Source organism: Dermochelys coriacea, chromosome 3 (genome assembly GCF_009764565.3).
Source record: "Dermochelys coriacea isolate rDerCor1 chromosome 3, rDerCor1.pri.v4, whole genome shotgun sequence".
Taxonomy (NCBI): Eukaryota; Metazoa; Chordata; order Testudines; family Dermochelyidae; genus Dermochelys; species Dermochelys coriacea.
Window position 1 is genome coordinate 158,479,775 of NC_050070.1, and position 23,226 is coordinate 158,503,000.

General features: G+C 44.0%; 1 long non-coding RNA gene across 1 annotated transcript; it reads left to right on the forward strand.

The window, feature by feature from the left end:
* The first annotated feature begins 189 nt into the window (after window positions 1–189).
* Window positions 190–7,415, forward strand: LOC122459482. Its single transcript, XR_006280203.1, has 3 exons — window positions 190–521; window positions 5,312–5,371; window positions 6,742–7,415. It is a non-coding gene; the product is annotated as an uncharacterized LOC122459482 (long non-coding RNA).
* The last annotated feature ends 15,811 nt before the right edge of the window (window positions 7,416–23,226 follow it).

The window sequence follows — 23,226 nt, forward strand, 5'->3', positions numbered from 1 at the left end:
TGAGCTCTCGTTAACAATAAGAAAAGGAGGACTTGTGGCACCTTAGAGACTAACAAATTTATTAGAGCATAAGCTTTCGTGAGCTACAGCTCACTTCATCGGATGCATTTGGTGGAAAAAACAGAGGGGAGTGCATCCGATGAAGTGAGCTGTAGCTCACGAAAGCTTATGCTCTAATAAATTTGTTAGTCTCTAAGGTGCCACAAGTACTCCTTTTCTTTTTGCGAATACAGACTAACACGGCTGCTACTCTGAAACTCATTAACAATGTCAGCGGCATAAGTGCAATGGGCAGGGCAGGTCTGCTGCTGTTAAACCACCGTCCCCGGAGCCTGGTACCTGCAAGCGAGCAGCTGAAGGACACTAGCAGGGTAGGCTGGGGGCAGGCCACGTCACCTTCATGGAGCATGTTTCGGGCTGAACAAACCCAAGGCCCACTGCAGAAATGTAACAAAGTGACATGGAAAGGGGTATTATGGTGAAAGAAGGCAGCTACTTAACATTACATACAGGAGCCTAAGGTAGGACATGGAAATTAATTTATCCAATTGAAACAGCAGGGGGAATGGAGGTAGATAATTTAATTACTGGAGTTGGAAGAGAAGATAGAAGGCTTTAGACCTGACATGAGTCCTTAAAAAGTAAAATCATAATCATCAACCCAGAATGGAGCTGCTTGAGGTAGAGTGGTGGGAGCTCTGAGCAAAGGATAAGCTACTATTTTATTACTAGTATGAGAGCCAGGGGTGAGGAGCAGTAGCTAAGGCCCTGCTCCTGCAAGTGGTTCCCTGGTATGGGATTTCTGCAGTCACAGGGAGTCCCAGTGACTTCAATAGGGCTCTGTGTAGATACAGAGGGGTTGCCTGCAGTCAACAATTTACAGAGTAAGGGTTTAAGGTAGATAGAATATTGTAATTGGAGCTCATTTGGGATCATACACTACTAGAAAGACAATAGTAAACACAACAAAAAGTCACATTTCAGACCCTAGCTCAGTTCCCTTCCCCAGCTTACAACTTTTCCATTCCTAACCTTGGCCAGAAGTGAGTAAGCTGACCCTTCCCCAGCCCGAGAAGATGGAATAAATTAGATATCAGAGCAGATGTGAATCATTTGTGTTAGTATAAAAGCTATAGAGCAAACCCCCACAAAAACAGGAACCCATGCATAAAGCAACATATGGAAGGAATCAGAGATAAGCTGTCAGAAAGCTGGGCAGTCCACTGCACTCTCTCCTGTGCATTTTTCCCACTGCTCCTGTTTTTATGATTCCCTCTAGTTGTTTGTGTCACTTATTTACTGTTTGCAGTCTCCATCCTGTCAGCTTTTGATTTATTCCAAGGCTCACTGACTCCTTTTTTTACATAATCCATGCCTCTTAGGCCGGATATGCTTAAAAAGATGCCCAAATAAAAATTTCATTAACAACAACGAGACATTTAATCTTTTCTTTGTTTTAAGGTTGTGTGACTTTTCTGTCCAGGGGGTTTGTGGAAGGATAATGTGATGAAATCCATGTCCATATGCAGAAGTTTTTAACAATGACAGAAGCAGTGGGTGCTAGTGTAGAGAAGACAGTCTTTGCAGGTAAGCAGGGTTGAGCTCCCTCAGCATGTGACTAAGGAAAACAGGTGCTGCAAGAAGTGGAGTTAGTAAATGTGATTCTACCACTCTTCCTACTGAGTTATTCTCCTAGCAGTCTGTGTGCAGTTGAAGAGGACCATTTTTTTTCTAGGAGACAATACAGAGATTCTTTCCCCCTTGTGAAAAATAAATTAATATTCTTCTGCCAGTTAATATGGTTAAAGAGTCCAATGTTCTAGTAAGATTTCAGTTGGGGCGATTCTGTTTACGTATAAACTTTGCCCCTAGTTTCAAACACATACCGTATTCTCAGGTTCCCACCTTACACTGTTTGGTACTATTAAATAGAGTGGAGAACATGCTTATAAAAGTTGCAGATGACATCAATGAGGGGGAGGGGCTGCCAGCACTCTGAAGGACTGGATTTGAATTCAAACTAACCTTGACAAATTGGTCTGAAATCAACAAAAATGAAATTCAGTAAAGACAAGTACTGCATGTAGGAAGGAGGGAAAAAAATCAAATGCACAAATACAAAATGGGGAATAACTGGCTAGGTGGTAGTATTGCCGAAAAGCCTCAGGGGGTTAGAGAGGATCACGTTCTGATGCAGCTGCAAAAAAGGCTAATATTCTGGGGTGTCTGAGTAGGAGTGTAGTATGGGAAATAATTGTCCGGGTCTAGGTAGCGCTGGTGATGCCTCAACTGAAGTACTGTGCCCAATTCTGGGTGCCACGATTTAGGGAAGATGTAGATAAATTGGAGAGAGTCCAGAGAAGATCAACAAAGGTGAGAAAAAGGTTTAGAAAATCTGGCCAATGAGGAAAGGTTAAAAAAGACTGGACCTGTTTAGTTTTGAGAACCAAAGACTGAGGAAGGACCTGATAAGTCTTCAAATATATTAAGAGTTGTTATAAAGAGGATGTGATCAATTGTTCTCCATGTCCACTGACTGGTAGGCCAAGAAGTACGAGGCTTAATCTGCAGCAAGGGCTATTTAGGGGAAATATTAGGAAAACGTTTAACTATAAGGGTAGTTAAGCTCTGGATTAGGCTTCTAGGGGAGGTTGTGTAATCACCCTCATTAGAGTTTTTTAAGAACAGATTAGACAGACACTTGTCAGGGATGACAGGTTTCAGAGTAGCAGCCGTGTTAGTCTGTATTCGCAAAAAGAAAAGGAGTGCTTGTGGCACCTTAGAGACTAACAAATTTATTAGAGCATAAACTTTCGTGAGCTACAGCTCACTTCATCGGATGAAGTGAGCTGTAGCTCACGAAAGCTTATGCTCTAATAAATTTGTTAGTCTCTAAGGTGCCACAAGTACTCCTTTTCTTTTTGTCAGGGATGGTCTTGGTTTACTTGGCCCTGCCTCAGCATAGGGTGCTGGACTTTGACTTCTTGAGGCCTTCAGATGTAGGATTCTATTCATATTCTTCTCACTTACAGTGTGCTCCCCCATCTGCTTCTTGTATTCAGTGATTTATAAACTAAGTGTGTGACAGCCTTTTATGGCAGGGACAATCTCTTTATTGGATTAGGGTACAGGGTCTGGCACACTGGAGCTCTGATACAGTACCACCATACAACCAACCATTTACTTCAGGATTGGCATAGATCCTGTGGTGCTGTCAATGCAACACAGCTGTTGCAGTTTTTAATGGAAGCTAGTAATTTTGTTCCCACCTGGTCATCAACATTTTTCTAGAATACTTCACAGTGAGTCAAAAGGTTAAAAAAAATATGCAGAAGGCACTTGAGCATGACAACTCACTGGTGGACTAAAATCTTGTCTTTTTATAGTACAAACTTTTCAATAAAAAGTTTATAGAATGGCAAAGGAAATACAGTACAAATTAGATTACAGGTAAAGGTAATAAATAAGACATGCCTGACAAAAATGCAGTCAGATGATGCTCTCTCATTACGTTGAGAAACAACTCCCTCTACTGAGGGAAAGAGTTATTGACAGGACCCCAGCTAATGCAATAAATAGCCAGTGATTTATGTATGACAAGTAGCTCTGGGCTCATTCTCCAGTGCATTGCACCTCATGTGGTCATTTACACCTGTGTAAGATGGATGTAACACCACTACTGAGACTGCAGAATTCCAGTTTGATAACGTTCTATAACTTCTTTGCACAGATGTCAGTGACTCTGCGAAGTATAAGAAAATCCCTAACGATGGATCGATGAACCACACAAGGGTTTTGCATCTGTAGGCTGAGGCAAATGGCACACAGTACTATATTTAGCAAGCGATCATGCAAGCCACAGAAAAACAGTTCAGAGGAGAAGGAGAAAGTACATTCGTTAGTTAGGAAGTTATATTTAGAGCCAAGCTGATTTTACACACACACACACACACACACACACACACACACACTTCCCCTCAGTTACATTGCTGAAACCACATTGTTGCCAAACAAGTTGTAGCAGTAGCAAGGAGAATTTGGTCCTCTGTATCTAGATAGATAATAGCAATGGGGAAGAGCACCAGCAAAGCTTTGTGTGTTTCAATAAGAGGGCACCTGCCTACTTCTGAGTATTTTCACCCTGGGGCGGTTTCCAACAGGTTGAATATTTTGGATTAACCATCAAGAGTAGCTCTTGGGGGAACATCAGGTGGACATGGACATTTCCCCAGTTTGCTGCTCATCTGCTGGTGCAGTAGCTGTGAGGCTGCAGAAAAGCCCCACACTCTCAGAAAGGTGTTACAGCAACAGGTGGGTGACTGATACAGTATTTAGATCAACCTAGAATTGAAACAACTTAGGAGGATGAAGGCAACCATAAAGGCCCAGAGAGAAGGAATTTTAGGCAAATTTGAGGAGTGGGAAATGATCAACTTAGAAATGGGTCACTAATTCCGGGGTAGGGGAAATCAGGAGAGTATAACCAGGATCTGATTTTCTGGGTGGAAGGGCTGGGGTGGGGGGGTGAGGTGTCTCAAAGCTCCATCTCCAAGTTGCTACCAGTGGTGCCCTGTGAATGTCATGGAGTGGGTGGAGAGAAAAAAATAATTGCTTCCCAGCATTTCAATGTCTGACTGCAGAGTTGGTTGGAATGTTTGATAAAATTAAGTTTCAACTAAATACTTGTGCCATCAAAGGCAAAACGTTTCAAGGAGGGTGGTTTTAACAAAGTTTTCCTCCCCAGGAGGTTTGTGAGGTCCAGGGCTCTCTGCTCACATCTGACAAGAGAGAGACCCCGCCGACCCCAAAACAAAAGCCTTAGCTTCTTGATTCTCCAGACAGAATTGCATCAATGGCTGTTTTCCAGAGCATTCAACAGGTTTTGAGTTTGCTCCAAGGAGGAATGAAAACAAAGTTTGAACCCTGAAAACAAAGTTTGAACCCTCTGGACAGCTGTAGATGTGTGGGCCTCTGGGGAGCTCTGGCTGAATATTGCCACTTGCTCTGCTTGTAGCAATTTGAGCAGGGCAAGACTGAAGCACAATTCTTAGGCTATGGGGACCTGAGAACCTGACAGTGAGTCAATGAGAAAACAGGGGCCAGCTGTCACCGCTGGCTTAAGGGGGTACACTTCTGCTGATTCCAGTGGGCGTTCCCTCTGCTTATGCCAGGGCTGAGGTTTGTCAGAAGAGTTTCTCCTTCCACATGAATACAGACCAAGTTAGCAAAGACAACATGGATGGGGAGGACCTATCCAAGGCTGCTAATATAGCCAAGCAAGGAGATTAGATGGTATTCCTTCATCCCCTAGCTCCTGATAAGAGTGCTGCAGAAACATGATGATGTGAGCCCAGGGGGGTGGAAGGAAAAGGTAAGTAGATATTTTCCTCTTCACCCATTTCCCTCTCAGCCCCTGGACAGAGGCATAGTGGTTCCACTATGCACTCAACCGACCTGAGAGGCAGTGGGCATGGGGAGAGGCAGATTGGGAGGAGAAAGAGAGAACATCTCAAGTTGCTTTAACCAGCCTGTTCGGCACATGTTCCATGTTAGAGTTCAGAGAAATCCAGCCCTCATTTGCCAGAGGAGGGATTAGTTATAGGGCCAGCAGAAAGAGGAAATCCTGGAAGAGCTCCAAAACAAACCTACCCGTTTAGAAAAAGGTACATTCTGTGCTTCCTCTCCCACCCAAATGCCCTTGCACTGTAGCTTTCCTAGGAGAGTCACGTTAAATCTGCACAATATCATACTCTAGACTAGCAAGCTCCCAAAATGTGTCCTCACCTACAGCCCTGGAGAAGGAATCCCAGAAACTTAGGTAACTGAGTATGCTTATGGGCTTGAAAGTGATTGTAAGTGGGGAATTACCCTGGGCCCATGAAATCTTTTAAACAAACAGCAGTTGAGACATTCTGAACTTGTAACGAACGTGCCTAGCCATCAGTACAGCCCCCTCGAGACCCAGGCAACGTGTTTGATATGCAGACTTGCTGGACTGAAGATGTGTGCCCAGATTTCAATCATAGGACCAGATTCTCAACTAATATTGGCTGGCATAAGATCCACTGGAGTCAGAACAACACTAGTTTGCACCTGCTGAAGATCTGGCCACAGTGTCAGAGGAGCTCACAATGGGTGAGGCCAATTAAACCAACAGGTCTAAACCCAGTAACACCCCCACTCCATGATCTAATATGGCAATTGCAACCAAGTTGGCCACTTGAACTAACAGGCCCATATTAAAGCCTGAAATGGCCTAGTAACTAGTTTTGTTGGCTTGAGTGATACACCAATATCTCATGGCTTAGTTTTGTCACTACCTTCTCTATGAGGACGGATTTTTAAAATGAAACTTAGAGAGGATACTAACATTCTTATTTTACCTACCTAAATTCATCTTCCAACTGCGACTGGATACTGCTGCCTATTTCCTGCCCTACACTACTATGTAATAGTGCTTGACCACTGCTGCGTTCCACCATAGAAGTGACTGCATATTATTTGTGAGTGAGCAATCTCTGTGTAAACACATACACAAAGTGTAGGGCCTTTTAAGATCATTTATGATGAGGTGCTACATAGTACATACAAAGAATTGCTAAAATAATGTTAAAGGCTGCAAAATCAGAAGTTAGCAAATGCCAGAATTAAGGTTGTTTGCACAACCATAGTTTGGCTCTTTGTCCGTATGCCTTATGATACAATCTTTGCTTACAGGATCATGTACTATTCTTTCCATAGGAGCCCTGCCTAATTCAGTGCACAAGTAAATGGTCGGTTTTGTCTGTGGCTGCTTCAGGGTGATGCAAACGACTCTGGAGTGTTTGGGACAGTGCAATTGCAATGTTCACAAAATTTGGAGGAGCCAGTGATTCCCCCCTGCCCCTCAGATCTTTTAACTTGACCAGATCTGAATTGTCAAGTGGACAGCAGCAGATACTTCTATAAGCCCACAACTATACCCCCTGCCAAGTTTCAGGTTCCTACTGCAAACAATGTAGTTTTCAGACCAGTTCAGAAAAAGGTTAATTTAAAACAAAGAAAGAACTACCTGTTGTTCCTAGCCTCTGTCTTGATGATAAATGGTTCAGGCTTCTTCATTAATTCTTTTAAATCTCAACCTCAGGGAACATACATAGAAAATTTCAGATTGAATGCTCAAGATTTGCTAGAATTAAAAGCAAGGGAAAAAAGAGACCATATTAGGCAACCATCAGAGAGATGCTGCTGCCACAAAGGTGTGCTCAGATATCCATAAGGACATCCCCTGTTTAAAAACAAAAAAGACACTATTTCTTTGTTCAAGTTTAGTTGCCTTTAATTCCTTTGGGGAAGTCATTCCTCAGGAAGAATTCCCAGCTGTGGGAGTCTGACAAGAGATTCTGATGTACTCTAGCACAATGAAAGTGCTCTTTCCTTTGAGGGGACACCACACATGCAAAAACCATCCACACCCTAGAGTGAAGCAGAAATCATGGTTGATATTTCCAAAGTCATCTAAGAGACTTTGGACACATTCAGTGATTTTTCTTTTTAATGGAAGGTATGTCTATCTAAATCCCCTAGATTTAGACAGACAACGAAAAACATCTCAAGCCTGCTCCTAACCACAGCCACATCGAAGTTTAAAAGACTCCTGCATCAAGGGCTGCAGATGAAGGTACTGAAATCTCCAGCACAGTTCACTAGCTCTGCTGCAGATATTGCATAGAACACCACTTCATTTCAGGTTTCAGAGTAGCAGCCGTGTTAGTCTGTATTCGCAAAAAGAAAAGGAGTACTTGTGGCACCTTAGAGACTAACAAATTTATTATTTATTATAAATTTATTAATTTATTTATTTATTTATTTATTAGGGCATCCGATGAAGTGAGCTGTAGCTCACGAAAGCTTATGCTCTAATAAATTTGTTAGTCTCTAAGGTGCCACAAGTACTCCTTTTCTTTTCACTTCATTTCAGGAAGTCTCAGAGTAGATGCCTAGAAACTTTGCTGATTGGCCCAAAAATACACACCAGAAAGATGAGCTTCACCCTTTGCAGTGTCTTTGTAATGCAATACAAATGCATTTCTCTTTGCTCCTAGGAGTCAGTTCATTTTAGTCCTTCCAGAAGTTAGCTCCTGTGTAAAGCAATGAATTCTCCAAATATGTATCCCCAAGGAGAAATCACACAAAACAATTGCTTCTGCTTATGAGCTAGCAGACTGAGTGTATAGAAAGTTTTCAGTACCTTTTCCATTGTCAGGCTAACTGACTTCTAACTTGTTTCACAGCTGCTGCCTGAATTGGAGATTCAAATGTGATGCTTTAAAGTGCTTTATTTTCCACCAGAGCTGTCATGTCAATACTGCACATCACATGTTAGCATTAAATGCATCAAAGATGGAAATGGAGGAATTCTCATGGGCTTTTCTTCACTATTATTAGGAATGAATTGCAAATAGATTCCCCCCCCACTAACTATTAAGGATCTTTTTTAATTAAATCATGAACATTCTTCTCTGGCAAACTTTCCTTGATGATGTCTCCAGTTAATTAAAAGGTTTAAGCTGTGAGGCGATGCTATGCATAAAAAAATTAAAGATGAGATTTTCTTTAGTAGTGATGGTTAATTGAAGATCTCCTCAGACTTCCACAGTAACATGGGCTGTTCCACGCAAATGGGGTCAGGAGGATTAGGACTCACTCAAGGGTTAATTAACAGAATTATGTAATAGCCTGGAAGCTGGACTTTTGCTTTCATTCTCATTCACACTGAACTAATTAAGAACTTAATGTAGGAATTCCTCCACTGTAGAAGGTAAATGCAGGAACTTCCCTCACAGAAGAGGTAAAAAAAAAAACGCAAAACAGTCCTTTGGTGATAATATTAAAGCTTTCCAATCTTTAGCATCGGTAGTTCGATTACTGAGGTTTATGAAGTGCGGTTCATTCTCATATTCCTCCCTCCCCCCCCCCCCCCACCCTTGCTGTAACTCTGGTTAGCCAGAAGTAGACCAGACACTGGCATTTTTACCAGTGTCATTTAACCATGTTCCAAGCATGTCTCTGTCATGGTGACAGGAGTGATAATGATCAGTCTACTCTTGCATTCCCACCTTTGCTGGCACCGATGGAGCCGCACAAGTGCTTTAGAACAATGGGAGGAGACTAAGGAAAAAAAACAAGCAAAACAAAAACAAAACTACACTTCATTTTAAAGATCACTGTGCAACTGGGGGATGTTTTAAGAAGTTATCCAGTGGGGAACATCCTCTGCATCTAACTGTGTTAAAGTCAGTCATACGTGGGGTTTAAATTCATGACTGTGTCTCTTTAACTGTCTTGCCTGTTGCCTTAGTGCCTCAAGATGTGGTGGAACCAATAACCAGATGCTCAACCTCTTTGGACTGGATACTTTTTTCCACAGTAAGCAATAGTCAGGTGAAGCAAAGTACAGAGCCTCAGTACAATTTCTTGCCCAGAAGGACTGGAAAAGCAATTTGCAGAGGTCAAGGATGGCAAATGCTCTGGGAGGTGCTGGGTTGGGCTATTGGCAGACTTAACTATGAGTCAGGGCAATAGCCAGAGGATTAAAGCCACTCAGGGCAGCCAGAAAGTCACCAGCAGCTGAGCAGGGGAAAATGTGAACGGCATCTATTTTCCTTTATGTGCCATTACAGCTATCAATTTACCTGTAGACTAGCACAACAGAGTTACCGGCTTATATCAAAGCTACTCACCCAGTGCCTGGTGCTGGTTATCTTTTGCTTTCACTGACTTCAGTGTGGGAGCTCAGCATCACACAGGAGCAGGCCTCTGAGAAGCCTGGTGTCTTAATTCCAGGTCAGACCAATGGAAGGACCCAGCAGTACTGGTAGGGCAACAGTGAGTGTAATATGCCTGCAAGACAGAACATGTACATCCTGGTCAGTTTATCATGGGGAGCACCCTGGTGGCAGCTCCCTACCAATATCGTAGTGAATCTGTCACCTCCAATATCACAGTTATCATTAGGCTGTACTTCATGGCCCCTGGGAGCCGTGCCCAGTTCTCGGATCCTCTTGCTCCAAAAGGACACTTGGGCTAAAGGAGTATCTTGTTTAACAGCAGTACAGGGCTTATGATGATACAGTTGGGCAGTTCTGATTCCATCCAGTAGAGGACAGTGGCATGCATATACCCCCCCACAACTGCACATAGACAATGTTCATTAGAGTGGAGCCACATTTCAGATCAAAGCTTATCCTGATCTGAAAGCATTACTTCATCAGTCTCTCATTTGCCTGCATGATTATCCATTAGCCACATTCAGAAATAGTCACACTTCAGACAGGTGAAATTCAGACAGAAGAATAAAGAAACCAAGCAAAACGTGTGTATCTTGAATTGGGTGTTTCCCAATTTTATCGCTATCCCATGATGATATGCAGATGCTGAGTAGTGTTTAGAGCCCAGTCTCCACAGGCATCTCTTTGGCCGGATGCTGGTGAGCACTCAGGCTTCAGTGAACACAGCTGGCAATGTGTAGCATTACACCTCCTGTCTGTGGCTAGGAGTGTTTTCACCATTGGACACCAGGCTTTGCCCCACACCTTCCTCCTGGAAAAGCTTGCATGTGTGCATAAGCCTGACGGAAAAAAGCTTACGAGATCAGGTAACAAAGCACCCAAACTAAATGTTTTTAAAAACTTTTAAGCAAACGTAGGAAGAGATTCATGCCCCCTAACTCCCCAAAAAGCAGGAGCTCAAATAGCCAGCTAGGCAGCTTTGAGACAGCTGTCTGCTCAGGAGCAACTCTCAGCCCTAGTCACACTATGAAATGGACTGTGTAAGTGCGGTTGGTTAATAAGCTTGGATAGTGCTTAATATGTAATGAAAGGTGCCAGGGCTCAAGCAGTTTTTTTATATTCATAACTGACGCAGCAAGCCCAGAGGTGCTGGGGCTATGGACTGCTAAGCCCAGAGGTGCCGAGGCTCTGCCCTTGAACAAGTTAAGCACAGAGCTTTGTGGGAGGGGGACAGTCATGCAACAAACAATGCAATCTTGTTTGGGAGCAGAGGATATTTTCCAGAGCTCGCTCATGGCTTTATAAGTCAGTGAGAAGAATTCAGTCCCATCCACGTAGTTTGGATGTTGCCTGGGTTAGAACGTGGCCAGGTCTAATACACTAGGTGCAGAGCTGAAATGTATAAACGCCTGTCGGTTTTTGAGCTCAGGAGCTTCTAGCTCTAGGAAACGCACATGAACCCAATTTAAGCCATCTCCGTAAGTGCTGAAAACGAATTATCCCTTTGACCAATGGACTGGCACACTGTCCACAGCACGGAACTGAAAGCTCATCTAGGTACTTTGTTTCTTAGATGAAAAATTCAAAACGAGACTAACCACTCATCCTCTTGTCTGATACAATCAAAGCTGTGTAAATGCAAAGACTGGGTGACCTGCCATCTGAGCACACTACCTTGGCTTTCCTCAAAGCATCAGCTCCAAAATGCTAGCAACGGACATCTATAACCCAACTACTCAGCTCCCTGAAAGAGACACCACGACCACCTCTTGCTGATGATCAGGAGAGGGGGGATAAGCAGGAAGTGTCGGTCTGTCCCCAGATGAGTCACATCAATTTATTTTAGTGGCATAAGCAAGTGTTTACCTCTGCAGAGCCAGTACCACTATGGTAGAACAAGCTGGATTCTATTTGGGCTCATGCATATTCATCAGAACTGACAGCTAAGTTCTGATTGCAGGGCCATTACTACTCATTGTCAAAGAGGCTTGATTTTCAGATCCCAGGCTGAGGTATCAGGGCTACTGGTTAGGAAAAATAAAATTATCTTTCAACTTGCCAATAGTGTGAATTTGATCTGGAGTCACCGAGGACTAATAAAAAAAGTTAGGAATCCAACAGTGTAATTTTTTTTAAATTAAAACCATAAAACCTCAATAATCTTCATAATACACTTCACTAACATACAGAACTGTTAGAACTTGCTAGTCCCAAAGGCTGTTTTTTTTAACCAGAGAGAACAAATACAAACAAAGCAGGTAAAGACAGGCAATCAGTGTTCTAGCAGGTCTGAAATAAAGCCCTGCAGGGCACTGTAATAATTTCCACTGAATAAGCAATTAAACAAAGAGAGATACGGGTTTCCAAGGAGGATTTCCAGGTAGGATCAATCCAAACAGGAAAGCACAAGCCGATTGGACTTAATTGCACTGGGAGGATTTTGCTCTAGCTGGCAAAATATGTTCTAGCCAGAGTGGGTTGCCCCATTTGGGGGGAGGGGGAGAAAGGATGTTTCAGAAGAATATACATTTCAGACATGCAGAGGAACCCGTTCCAAAAATGTAGGTTTCTGATCTCCTTGCCCTAACGAGCACATGGGAAGATAGATTATGCATATGCTTGAGAGCATAATTAAGAATGGTAAAACCTGGAAGGTTTCCAAACTCCATGGCAATTACCAACTTTAAAAAAAATTAAAATAACCTTGCTTTGGGTGTCAGGCTATTATTCAAAGTGTCTTCGCTCATTATAGTTAGCGCAAACAACAGGGTAGGAAACAGGGGAGACTTGCCTTCAGTTAGCAGCAGATACAGTCCCTGGGAGGAGGAGGAAATGCTGCCATCCTGCTGCTGTTGCATGAACCTCACAAATCCCTCATAGATCCTTTTTTAGGACAAAAACAAGAGGCGTAGAGAGCATGTGAGTCTCAGCTTGGGCTCCCCTGATGCTCCTTGGGCCTCTTTGGCTAAGAATGTTCATGGACAGAGCTACCCTGGGTAAACAGATTCAGTAAATAGATGTGGCAATTACACAGACTATCATTCTCAGTGGAACAGCAGTAGGGAAGAGGATTTGCATAAGAAATGTGGATTATTCATGTAAATGAATGTGTTATTTGTTTATAAAAAACAGATTAAGATTTGTCTAAAGGCCTAGAACTAAGCTATATGTAAGAGTTAACATTTAGCTAATGCCTTACGCACTTCAAAGTGCTTGCGTGCATTTATCTAATTAATCGGTGGGTGTGTCCACAGTCAATTTCATTTGGATTTTGCGCATTATGGAGAGGGTAAATATTCCCCATCATTAAGGTGATAGTCATCTTTGTAGTAGATGCTCGATTTTGACAGCCATTAAAAATGCTTGTTTTAAAATATATATAGTCTTTTCAGCTTCAAGTTTCAGCAAACAGAGGTGGGTGTCAGGAAAAATCAGAAGAGTTCTTTTGGGATACAAAAATTTGAAATCCTGTATGGAAGAACGCCTGGGTTTTTTAAAGCACACACACGAATGGTTTGGCTAATAGGCTAGCTACTCTTCTGTGTCAGAACTCTGCTCAACACAGGGAGGTGGCAGGGCGGAGGGAGTCAAGGAGTTGCATATACTTCCTGATTTTCAGGGCTGACCCCAGCCCTGAGGCAACTAAGGAGCCCAGCAGCTGCTCTAAGCTGTGCCACTGATGTTGGGACCTCCTGGTGGAGGCACTGACACCATACCCCCTCCCTGAGCCTCCCTTTTACCTTCAGCACACCCCCTTCACAGATGTGGGCCTTGGCCTTGGCACACATGCCAACAGCAGTTCTCCTCTGACAACTCTGCAGGGCATTTACAGCCAGGTAACAACCGCTTTGTACTACCTGCGTGGTGCAATGGGCTGTAGCACAGCTGAGAACCTGTATGAGAATGAACAGTTTTAGGAAGGCTTCTGGTGTAGCTTTGAGCAGTTTTCACACACTTCAAGCAGGAGGAGACCAACCTAGGTCTTGTCGCACAGTTACAATGTATTATCCAAGTTTTAAAGACAGACAACAAAAAGCTTCATGGGACCAATCTTGTTTCCTTGCTGGCGGCTCACAACAAACAATTAACTTCAGGCAAATAACTTCATTGGAGAGAAGTTTGTAAATATGTATTGTTAAGTCCAACTCCCACAACATGCTCCATTAAGGTCAGACTTTTTTAAAAAAAAAAACAAATAACCAACCCACAGATGCTGGAAGTATGGAAATGCATACTTTTTCCATAAAAAAGTTAGGATAGGCCATACAACCTTCATTCTGTCCCAGAGCCCAGCCACCCTATGAGCCCTCCAGTTTTATCCTCTTATATCAGGATTAGGTTTGGCCCACTGAGTCTGGTCACCAGAGGGGACTCTTCTTATTGGCTAAATCATGCAGGGCCAGCTCCTCAGCTGGTGTAAATTGTCATACGGATCTGTTCTTTTTCCTGTTTATGCGCATACTCTTAAATACTTAAGCAGGAGTACTACAGATGCTCAGCCTCCCCTCTGAATTACTGCCATGACTCAAACCTATGTACTTCTCTCTCCAGGTTAGTTTTTCAACTTTCAAAAAACCTAATGGTCCCTGCTGCTCCACTCAGATTATTCCCTGCAGTACATGAATTATTTTCTATGTAAATTTAGCCTCTAAATTCTTTACAATCTTACCTGTTCCTGAGTTTGATAGAAGATCCCTTTCTTCTTGTGTTTGATGCAATTAGAGCTGTGCAAAACTCAGCAATTTCAGCTGTCAGAGGGTCATGCAAGTTACAAAATACTGATCCAGATTTCAAATGCCATGTTGTCCAATGTGGCTCAGATCGGGGAGTTTGGTTCATTCATGAACACAGATGGGGAGGTGGAAATTAAATCAGCATTGCCAACCTGAAGAGTTCAAAACTCAGGAGTCCAGCCTCAAAGCTCATGAGCTTTTTTGGGGGGTGGGATGGGACATGATTTTTAAACCCAAAAGTTTTAGGTTCTTTGTGTTTGCCATCTGGTCTTTGAGCATTTTGGGTTCATGTTTTCCCCCCCCCCCCAACAGGAGGGCTAAAAGCTTACTTTTTTAAACTGATCACATGATCACTTGATGCCCCGAGCTGGGCGTTTAAGAGAAGACCACAGAGATTAGGAGACTTGTGATAAAATGGCAAGAGTTAGCAACAATGACTGACTGTCCAAGATGAGGTAATGATCTATAGCAGTTCATTGAAAAGAAATGAGCGGGGGTGGAGTTTACCCACATGTACAATGGGCTTCACTGTTAACACATCCTGAGAAAAGCAAGTGGCCTCCCACTTGAAAGGTGACTTGCCAAGGAGATTTAGAAAACTGGGCTTGTGACTCTTTAGGGATGTCTACAGAAAGCCTAGAAGGTTAAGAAGAGTGGGAAACAGTGTGGTTTAATTTTAGAGTCCTTATTGACAAGCATCAGCCATCCCTTACCCGCCACGGTTTTGCCACAGGATTTCCTGTAGGGTACCTGAGAAGGCACAACAAGAGTCTCTCGCCTGAAGGGTGTGACAGGTTGAACCCCACTCCCGGGGTGCTACCTGATGTGCTGGGGTCTCACTGAGCCCACCCTTTCCACCAGCCTGGGTTTCCTCACCCTGTTCTTGCTGTGCTAGGCGCTCAAGCCTTTTCCAGCACACACACAGGTAAGGCCACACCTAGCTGCAGGCACAGACTGAAATCAGCTCTGTGTGGGAGGATTTAGCAAAGGGAATGGCCAGCACTCACATGCACACTTCCTTTGGGGTAAAAACCCAAATAAAATAATATTGTCTTGTGCTGTATAAAAAAGATCTGCACAGTGCAAGCTCATAAAAATTCACCCCCTCCCTCAATATGGAGGGGGATATGCACAGATTTTTGGTGCCTCCCCCTCAGATATGAATTGCACAAACTGGGTTTTGTAATAAACAAAAAAGTTTATTAACTACAAAAGGTAAATTTTAAATAATTATAAGGGATAGCAAACAGAACAAAGCAGATCACTGAGCAAACAAAACAAAAAACACACAAACTAAGCTTAATACACTCAAGAAACAGGTTACAAAATGTAATTTCTCACCCTAAATGTTGTTTTAGGCAGGTTGCAGAGTTTCTGTAGCTTAGAGTTCCAGTTTTTTCTCTTTGCAGACTAGACCTCTGTCTCAGCCAGGACTCGGCCCTTGCCTTTCCCTCAGCTTAGTTCCTTTTCCTTCAGATGTTTTTTAGCAATCTTCCTTCTTGGACAGGGAGGCAATGGAGAAGAGTCCTGATTGACTTCCTTCCCAGCCTTAAAATAGAATTTACATAAGGCAGGAATTTTTTTTTCCAGTTTGGCCATCCCACCCCCTCTTAATGGAAAAACACTGAAAATACAAGATGAGGGTCTAGCACCAGGTGACCCACTCATTTAACCCTGTAGTGTTAAAGCAGCAACCCCGGTAGCTTCTCAGGAAGGTGGGAGATTAGTATCTTCCAAGTCTTATTGTTCTTCCTAATGGCCCATTGAGGAACACCCCCCAGACAGTAGGCATTCCCCCAAATACACACACAGTTGTAATTGTCACATAGTCAATATTCCTAACCTAAGATACAGAAATGATACATGCATACAAATTGGATAAACACATTCAGTAGATCATAATCTTTTCAATGATGCCTCACATGACTCATCTTGCATAAAACATATTTTAGGTAGGCCATATTCATATCATAACCATATTTCTATGAAGACTATGGGGTGCAGTGTCACAAAGGGAACTGGGTGTTGTATCTTTAGCAAAATCATGTCTCCAGAGTATTCTTCAAGCATTGGGGTTAAATAGGTGTTAACAAAAAACAAGCAGTTTAAGTAATCTGGTTGAGAGGTCCTTTCCCCTTTCATTTACTCAGCATAAGTCTAGATAAGACGGTGTTTAAAGAAATTAAAGCACCCCTTGGTGCCTTATCATGCTAGCACTTATATGCAACTGGAACAGTGGAAAAATGTAAGGGGAGTAGTCTAGTGCAGACACAGCTTTGAAGTCTTTTAGACTAGGCAAGGCCTGAATTTCTACTGTTAAAAAAAATAAAGACTTGTTTTCCTGAGGGGGCAGGGGGTGTTAGAGTTACAGCCCCCAACTAAAAGCTCTCCAGCGCATCATCAAGGATCTACAACCTATCCTGAAGAACGATCCCTCACTCACAGACCTTGGGAGACAGGCCAGTTCTCGCTTACAGACAGCCCCCCAACCTGAATCAAATACTCACCAGCAACTACATACCACACAGCAAAACACTAACCCAGGAACCAAACCCTGCAACAAACCCCGGTGCCAACTCTGTCCACATATCTATTCAAGGGACACAATCATAGGACTTAACTACATCAGCAACACCATCAGGGGCTCGTTCACCTTCACATCTACCAATGTGATATATGTCATCATGTGCCAGCAATGCCCCTCTGCTGTGTACATTGGCCAAACCGGAGAGTCTCTATGTAAAAGAATAATTGGACATAAATCTGACATCAAGAATTATAACATTCAAAAACCAGAAGGAGAACACTTCAAGTCTCCCTGGACACTCAATAACAGACTTAAAAGTGGAAATTCTTCAACAAAAAAACTTGAAAAACAGACTCCAACAAGAAACTGCAGAACTGGATTTCATTTTCAAACTGGACATCATCAAGTTAGGCTTGAATAAAGACTGGGAGTGGATGGGTCACTACAAAAACTAATTTCCCCGTGCTGACATTCATACCTTCTTGTTAACTGTTTGAAATGGGCCACCTTGATTACAGTGGCCTCATTAGCACTAGAAAAGTGATTTCCACCCCTTCCGTTGTCAACTGTTGAGAATAGCCCACTTCCACCTTAAATGAATTGGCTCATTAGCACTGATCCCCTGCACTTGGTAAGGCAACTCCCATCTTTTCATATGCTGTGTATTTATACCTCTCTACTGTATTTTCCACTCCATGCATCTGATGAAGTGCATTTTAGCACAAAAGCTTATGCCCAAATAAGCTTGTTAGTCTCTAAGGTGCCACAAGGACTCCTCGTTGTTTTTGCTGATACAGACTAACACAGCTACCACTTTGAAACCTGAGTACTATCAGAGTTTTCTTCAGTCAAAGTCAGAACAAATTGATCAGAAATTTCTAATCCCCACTGTCTCACTTACGGGTTTCAACTCCTGCACCACAGACTCAAAGCCTTCTCAACTTCCTTTCTCCTTCCATACAGCAACAGTTGTCTTACAAGAAGGAGAGAAATTCTGCATCTTCCCAAGAAAGCAAGCTACGGGAGGGGGGAATCCCCTCTTTATTTTGTCAAGCCTTAATGAGCATCACCTGGAAGCATCTTCCTCTTTCATAACTGGCAGCTCTGTTGGGTGGGGAGGAACATCTCCTTATTTCTTTCTGCAGGTGTTTAACCTCTTCATGCCTGTCTTGCTGGAGGGGTGTAGGGGGTTATGTATTCTCCACCACAGGCCCATTATTAAAGTGGATCTACACCTAGGTTCAGATTCAGGGGCCCCCTCAAAGACTGGGGTTATGGTTATGGTTTGGCCCAATGTTTAGTTTGGCAAACCTTACTGTGGGAGGAGGGGTTAGTTCTTGTGGGTTTGTGTTAGGACTGGTTGCAAATTTTCATTCAAAATAATTTTTCAAGGGAAAAATGATGTTTTCATGAAGTAAAATTTTGCATTGAAAATTTCTGCAGAGAGAAAAATCCCATTTTCTCACAAGCTCTAGTTTTTAAACTTGGAATGTTGCTTTGAAGGATTCCCCCTGTTCCAAAGCAGATCTCGGCTAATGCTGCCAAGTTTTACATAGTTTCTAGATGAAACCACAATGTATCACATTGTTTTCCCCTAAAAGTGGCCCACACTGAAAGTCCCAACCTGGGAGAGTGGAAATATTTGCAAAGCTTGGTGAAAAATTATAGCACTGACTTCTTATATCACGCTTTTTATCAATAGATCTCAAAGCACTTTCCAAAGGAGGGCAGTATCATTAACCCTATTTTACAGACTGGCAAACACCAAGATCTACAAATCAACTTCTATTGAAATGAATGGAAGTTAGGAGCCTAAACCCCAAGGTGATCCAGGGTGTCGGTCATAGGAATAGAACCCAGGGCTCCTGATTTCCACTCTAGCACCATATCCATTAGGCCACACTGCCTACTTGATAGGGGTCAGGTTCAGAATGATGCCCCAACCATTTTGTTGCAGGGGTGTCATACAGTTCTGACTCCCTGGACTGTAAACAGCTGATCATTCAGGTCGCTTTAACCTGCACCAGGGAGCAGACCAGCCTCAGGATCACTGCAGTGAAAAGGTGACTTAAACCCACTCTCCGTTTGGTGCTAAACACAGCTTGGCTGGATCAGAGGATCTGCCTCGCTCTCTATGTGTTATGTAATCAGTAGATAAACAAGGGACTTCATTCTCATTCATCTGAGACATTTCATCAGCAGTCAACAAAAATCTACATTGCCAAACAGGTAGCTTCTGCCCACCTCAGATAGCAATAGACATGGGCAGTCCTAGGCCTTGCTTTGTATTCCAAGTGGCATTAATCTCTGGTGTAGCCTTGCTGGGGCAGCGAGGTTGTATTTTATAGGGTTTTTCCCCCTTCATCTGTGGAATGTCAGCTGCTTTCATTACACAGATGATCAGAGAAAAACAAAGATTTGCCCGGAACGGGAGACATTCGGAATAGGTGGGGTAACAACTCAATCCCGACTGCGCTGCTAAATTGAACTTCCAGCTTCGTGAGGGTCCTTTGCAGGTGTAATCCAGTGTAAGACACAGCCAGGAAGCCGAGGCAAAAAGAAGCATCGTTTTTAGCATCTCGTTTTGTGAAAAGCGGCTTGCTGGGAAAAACATTCCCCCCCCCCACACTTTTGTAACACAATATCTCAGAAAAGTAATAAGCTCCGTCTGTGTGCGCGGCCCGGTGGATGGGCCTTCCCTGATCCCTGCTGAGCAACAGGTAATTTCAAATGAGCTCCCCTTGCCCCTCCCATTCTCAGGTGAGGGATCATCAATGGGGTGCTTGGGATGGAAGAGATGTCTACACTGACCACTCCTTAAGGCAGCGTGTGGAGAACATACCCACATAGAATCATAGAATATCAGAGTTGGAAGGGACCTCAGGAGATCATCTAGTCCAACCCCCTGCTCAAAGCAGGACCAATCCCCAATTTTTGCCCCAAATGGCCCCCTCAGGGATTGAACTCACAACCCTGGGTTTAGCAAGCTAATGCTCAAACCACTGAGCTATCCCTCCCCCCAATAATATCCATGCGGGAGGCCAACTAGTAATCTAGATGGTGAAGTACTGCTTAGGTGAGTAAAGGCACACCTGAACCCTAGTGTATGTGCCCTACACAGCTCTCCACACACCCAAGCTGTGGTCCTACATCTCTACTGCTATTGTTCAGCAGTGTAGCATCCCGCTTGCCTTCCCACCATGGGGAAAGGCTCCAGCAGGGGAAAGGCTCTGGCTGCAGGAAGGCAATGGGGAAAAGCTCTGGCTGCTCCCCTATTCTGAAGTTTTTTCCGTGCCACAGGGAACTGCTGGAGACTCTCCCCACTACAGGGAAAGACTCTGGCAGGTAGAGGCAGCAGGGAAAGGCTCCGACAGTAGCCACATAAGACCAGCTTCCCTGCGGCCGGAATCCTTTCTCTGCTGCCTCCTCTCTGCCATTGCTGTTCATTGCCACATGTAGCTAAACACCACAGTTTGGATGCAGCCTGCTTTTCTCTTTGGCATGTAGCTAGACATAGCCTCCATGTCCCCCACCAGCAGTATTCAATGCAGCCGAACCTAGAGAAAGGGGATACTGCCCATGGGAAAACAGGGTTCATAACAGCATGATGAACTCGAAGCTGAAAGAGCTTTCGGTTACAGATAGAAAGAAGAAGCCTGTTGTTAATGCACTGAAGAGCTGAGCTCAATTGCAGGCTCTGCTATAGATTCCCTGGGTGACCTTGAGCAAGTCACTTAATCTCCCTGATCCTCAATTACCCAGCTGTAAAAAGAGACTAATACTACCTCTGTTCTCCCACCATTTGGCGATCTCAACTGTAAGTTCTTTGGGGCAGGGACCGCCCCACCGCACCCACTCCTCCCCACATCTCTGCCGCTTGCACCTGTGTTTTATTCAGGGGCAGTCAGTGCAGCAGCACGAAGCTTGGGAAGAAAAGAGTCATCCTGCAAGCAACTAGACGCTCTCTGCCCAGCTCCTAATGGGCATGTGCCCACGCACGCACCATTGGCAGACCTAGCAGGAAGGCCACAGACCCAAGGGGTTGTGGGAGGGAGTTAGCATCTCACCACCTCCTTCAGTACTGGAGTACTTTATGGGAGAAATGGGGCTCTGTCTCACAGTGTCTATAGCAGTGACTGCCATTCAGTACCAACGTGGGCAGGATTCAAACAAGTGACCCCCAGAAATGAAATGCAGCCAAGCTTTGCCAACTCATGCGATTTTATTGCAAATCTTGTGCTATTTGGGTGTTTTTCCTAAAGCCCCAGCTCCTGGGGTCATTTTATGGGAGAACTGCAACTTTCATTTTTAAAACCAAGGAAGTTTCTATCTCTCATTGTGGAGGAAGTGACCCTAAAGGCCCCAGTCCCCAAAGGAAATTAAAAGGACCCAACCTTTACTATTTTTAAAATCTCATGAATTTTAAGCCAATCATGATTTTGGAGGAGCTGACCCTTATGAATGCTGGGGTTTGGCAATACGTATTCCATAGCCCATCACCAGGCTCTTGATCCACCCCACAGCCAACTTTTCCTAAGCTGCAAAATAAACAGGAAACCTTATACCTTGTCATTTTAAATGTCCAGCCATCCAGATGTATTTCCTAAGGGAAAACATTTTTCTCGGGATTTCATACTTCCTTGCTCGTGTTTGCAGACCAGCAGTCTTCCCTATAAGGATGGAGCACCATCTACTGGTGCATTGTGTAAGTCATGGAGATATTATTACTATTCCTTACTAATGAAAAATCTTTGAATGAAGAAAAACCTGTTTCCGGACCTTAGAGTCTGTTACTGCGTCAATGTGAATGCAAACTGCAATGTATTGTATGTGATAACTGATTGCATGCATACAATGTCTTCCATCGAGGATCTTAAAGTGCTTTTAAGAAAGGTGGATGAGTTATTACAAATGGGGATATTGAGAGACAGAGAAGAGAAGTAACTTGCTGAAAGTTACACAGCGAGGCAACAGTATTCAGAAAAAGGACTCTCCAGCTCCCCAATCCCTTGCTGTAACCAATAGGAATCAGCCTGAAAACCATCTTACATATCTGGCCAGAAGCATTCAGTGTCTGAAGGCTGTTTGGTGGTGTCATGGGGTGTATAGCCCCCATGCTGCCTTGACACCTGCAAGGTTAATATGAAAACTGCTTGCTCATCTGGGGCTGATTGGGGGCCTCAAAACAGCTGTAAAGATAAAAGGGCTTCAAGGCAGAAGGGTAGGGTGGCCACCAGAGACTGGAGCTCCCACAGATTGACAAGGAGCTGCTAGGGAAGCTGGCCTTCCAGTGTGGGTGCCTTAGAATGAGAATCTCAGGAAATGAGAAAAGCTACAGAGGAGATAAGGTCAGGAACAGCAAGGTATTGGTTCTAGCTGCTCAAACAGTGTCCCTGAGTTGGAAACCAGTGGAATGGGCAGGTAGGGGTCCCCCATCACCTCCAACAGGAGGCATAGTCAGACTACCCTGTGCTAGAGCCATGGGCCTTCTGACTCTTTATTACGGTGAAAGGGACCTTGTTATAACCTCAGCTCTCTGGGTGGGTCCTCAGCAGGCCCAGCCAGAGGTGAGGCTATAACAAGGACTCTGTGTTTGTCCCAGAGATCCGGAAGTCACGGATTCCATGACTCTCTGTGACCTCCGTGACTTCTGCGGCGGCCCCCCACCCAAGCAGGGGGCTCCGGGACCAGCTGCTCAGGTGGCTCCGGGGACAGTCACACCAGCCGCTGCTGGAGTGGCCTCACCGCCGCACCAGCCCCTAATGGAGCAGTGCCGGGGCCAGCTGCACTGGCCACTGCTTGGGCAGCCCCAGGCAGCTAGCCCCCCAGGACCGCCCAAGCAGCAGTCAGCAGAAGGCTGTCTCGGATGGGTGAGTGAAGGCTGTCTTGGACGGGTAGCCAAGCACTCTGACTTAGATTTGAATTGATAGCCCAGAAGTAGAAAGGTAGGAATGGCCAGACTGGATCAGACCAGGGGTCCATCTTTTCCAGTACCCTGTCTTCAACAGAGGCCAATGACGGTTGCAAGAAACCATGCAGTAATTTGTAATAGGATATGGGAAAGTTCCAGCAGCTAAGTGTGGGTGTGTGAAAAGGTAAACTTGCTCCCTTTCAGTTTCATGTAATGTCTCCTTGCTCTTGTACTCATAGAGGGCATTGCTAGTCACTTCTCTACATTATCCATTATTTTGTATGC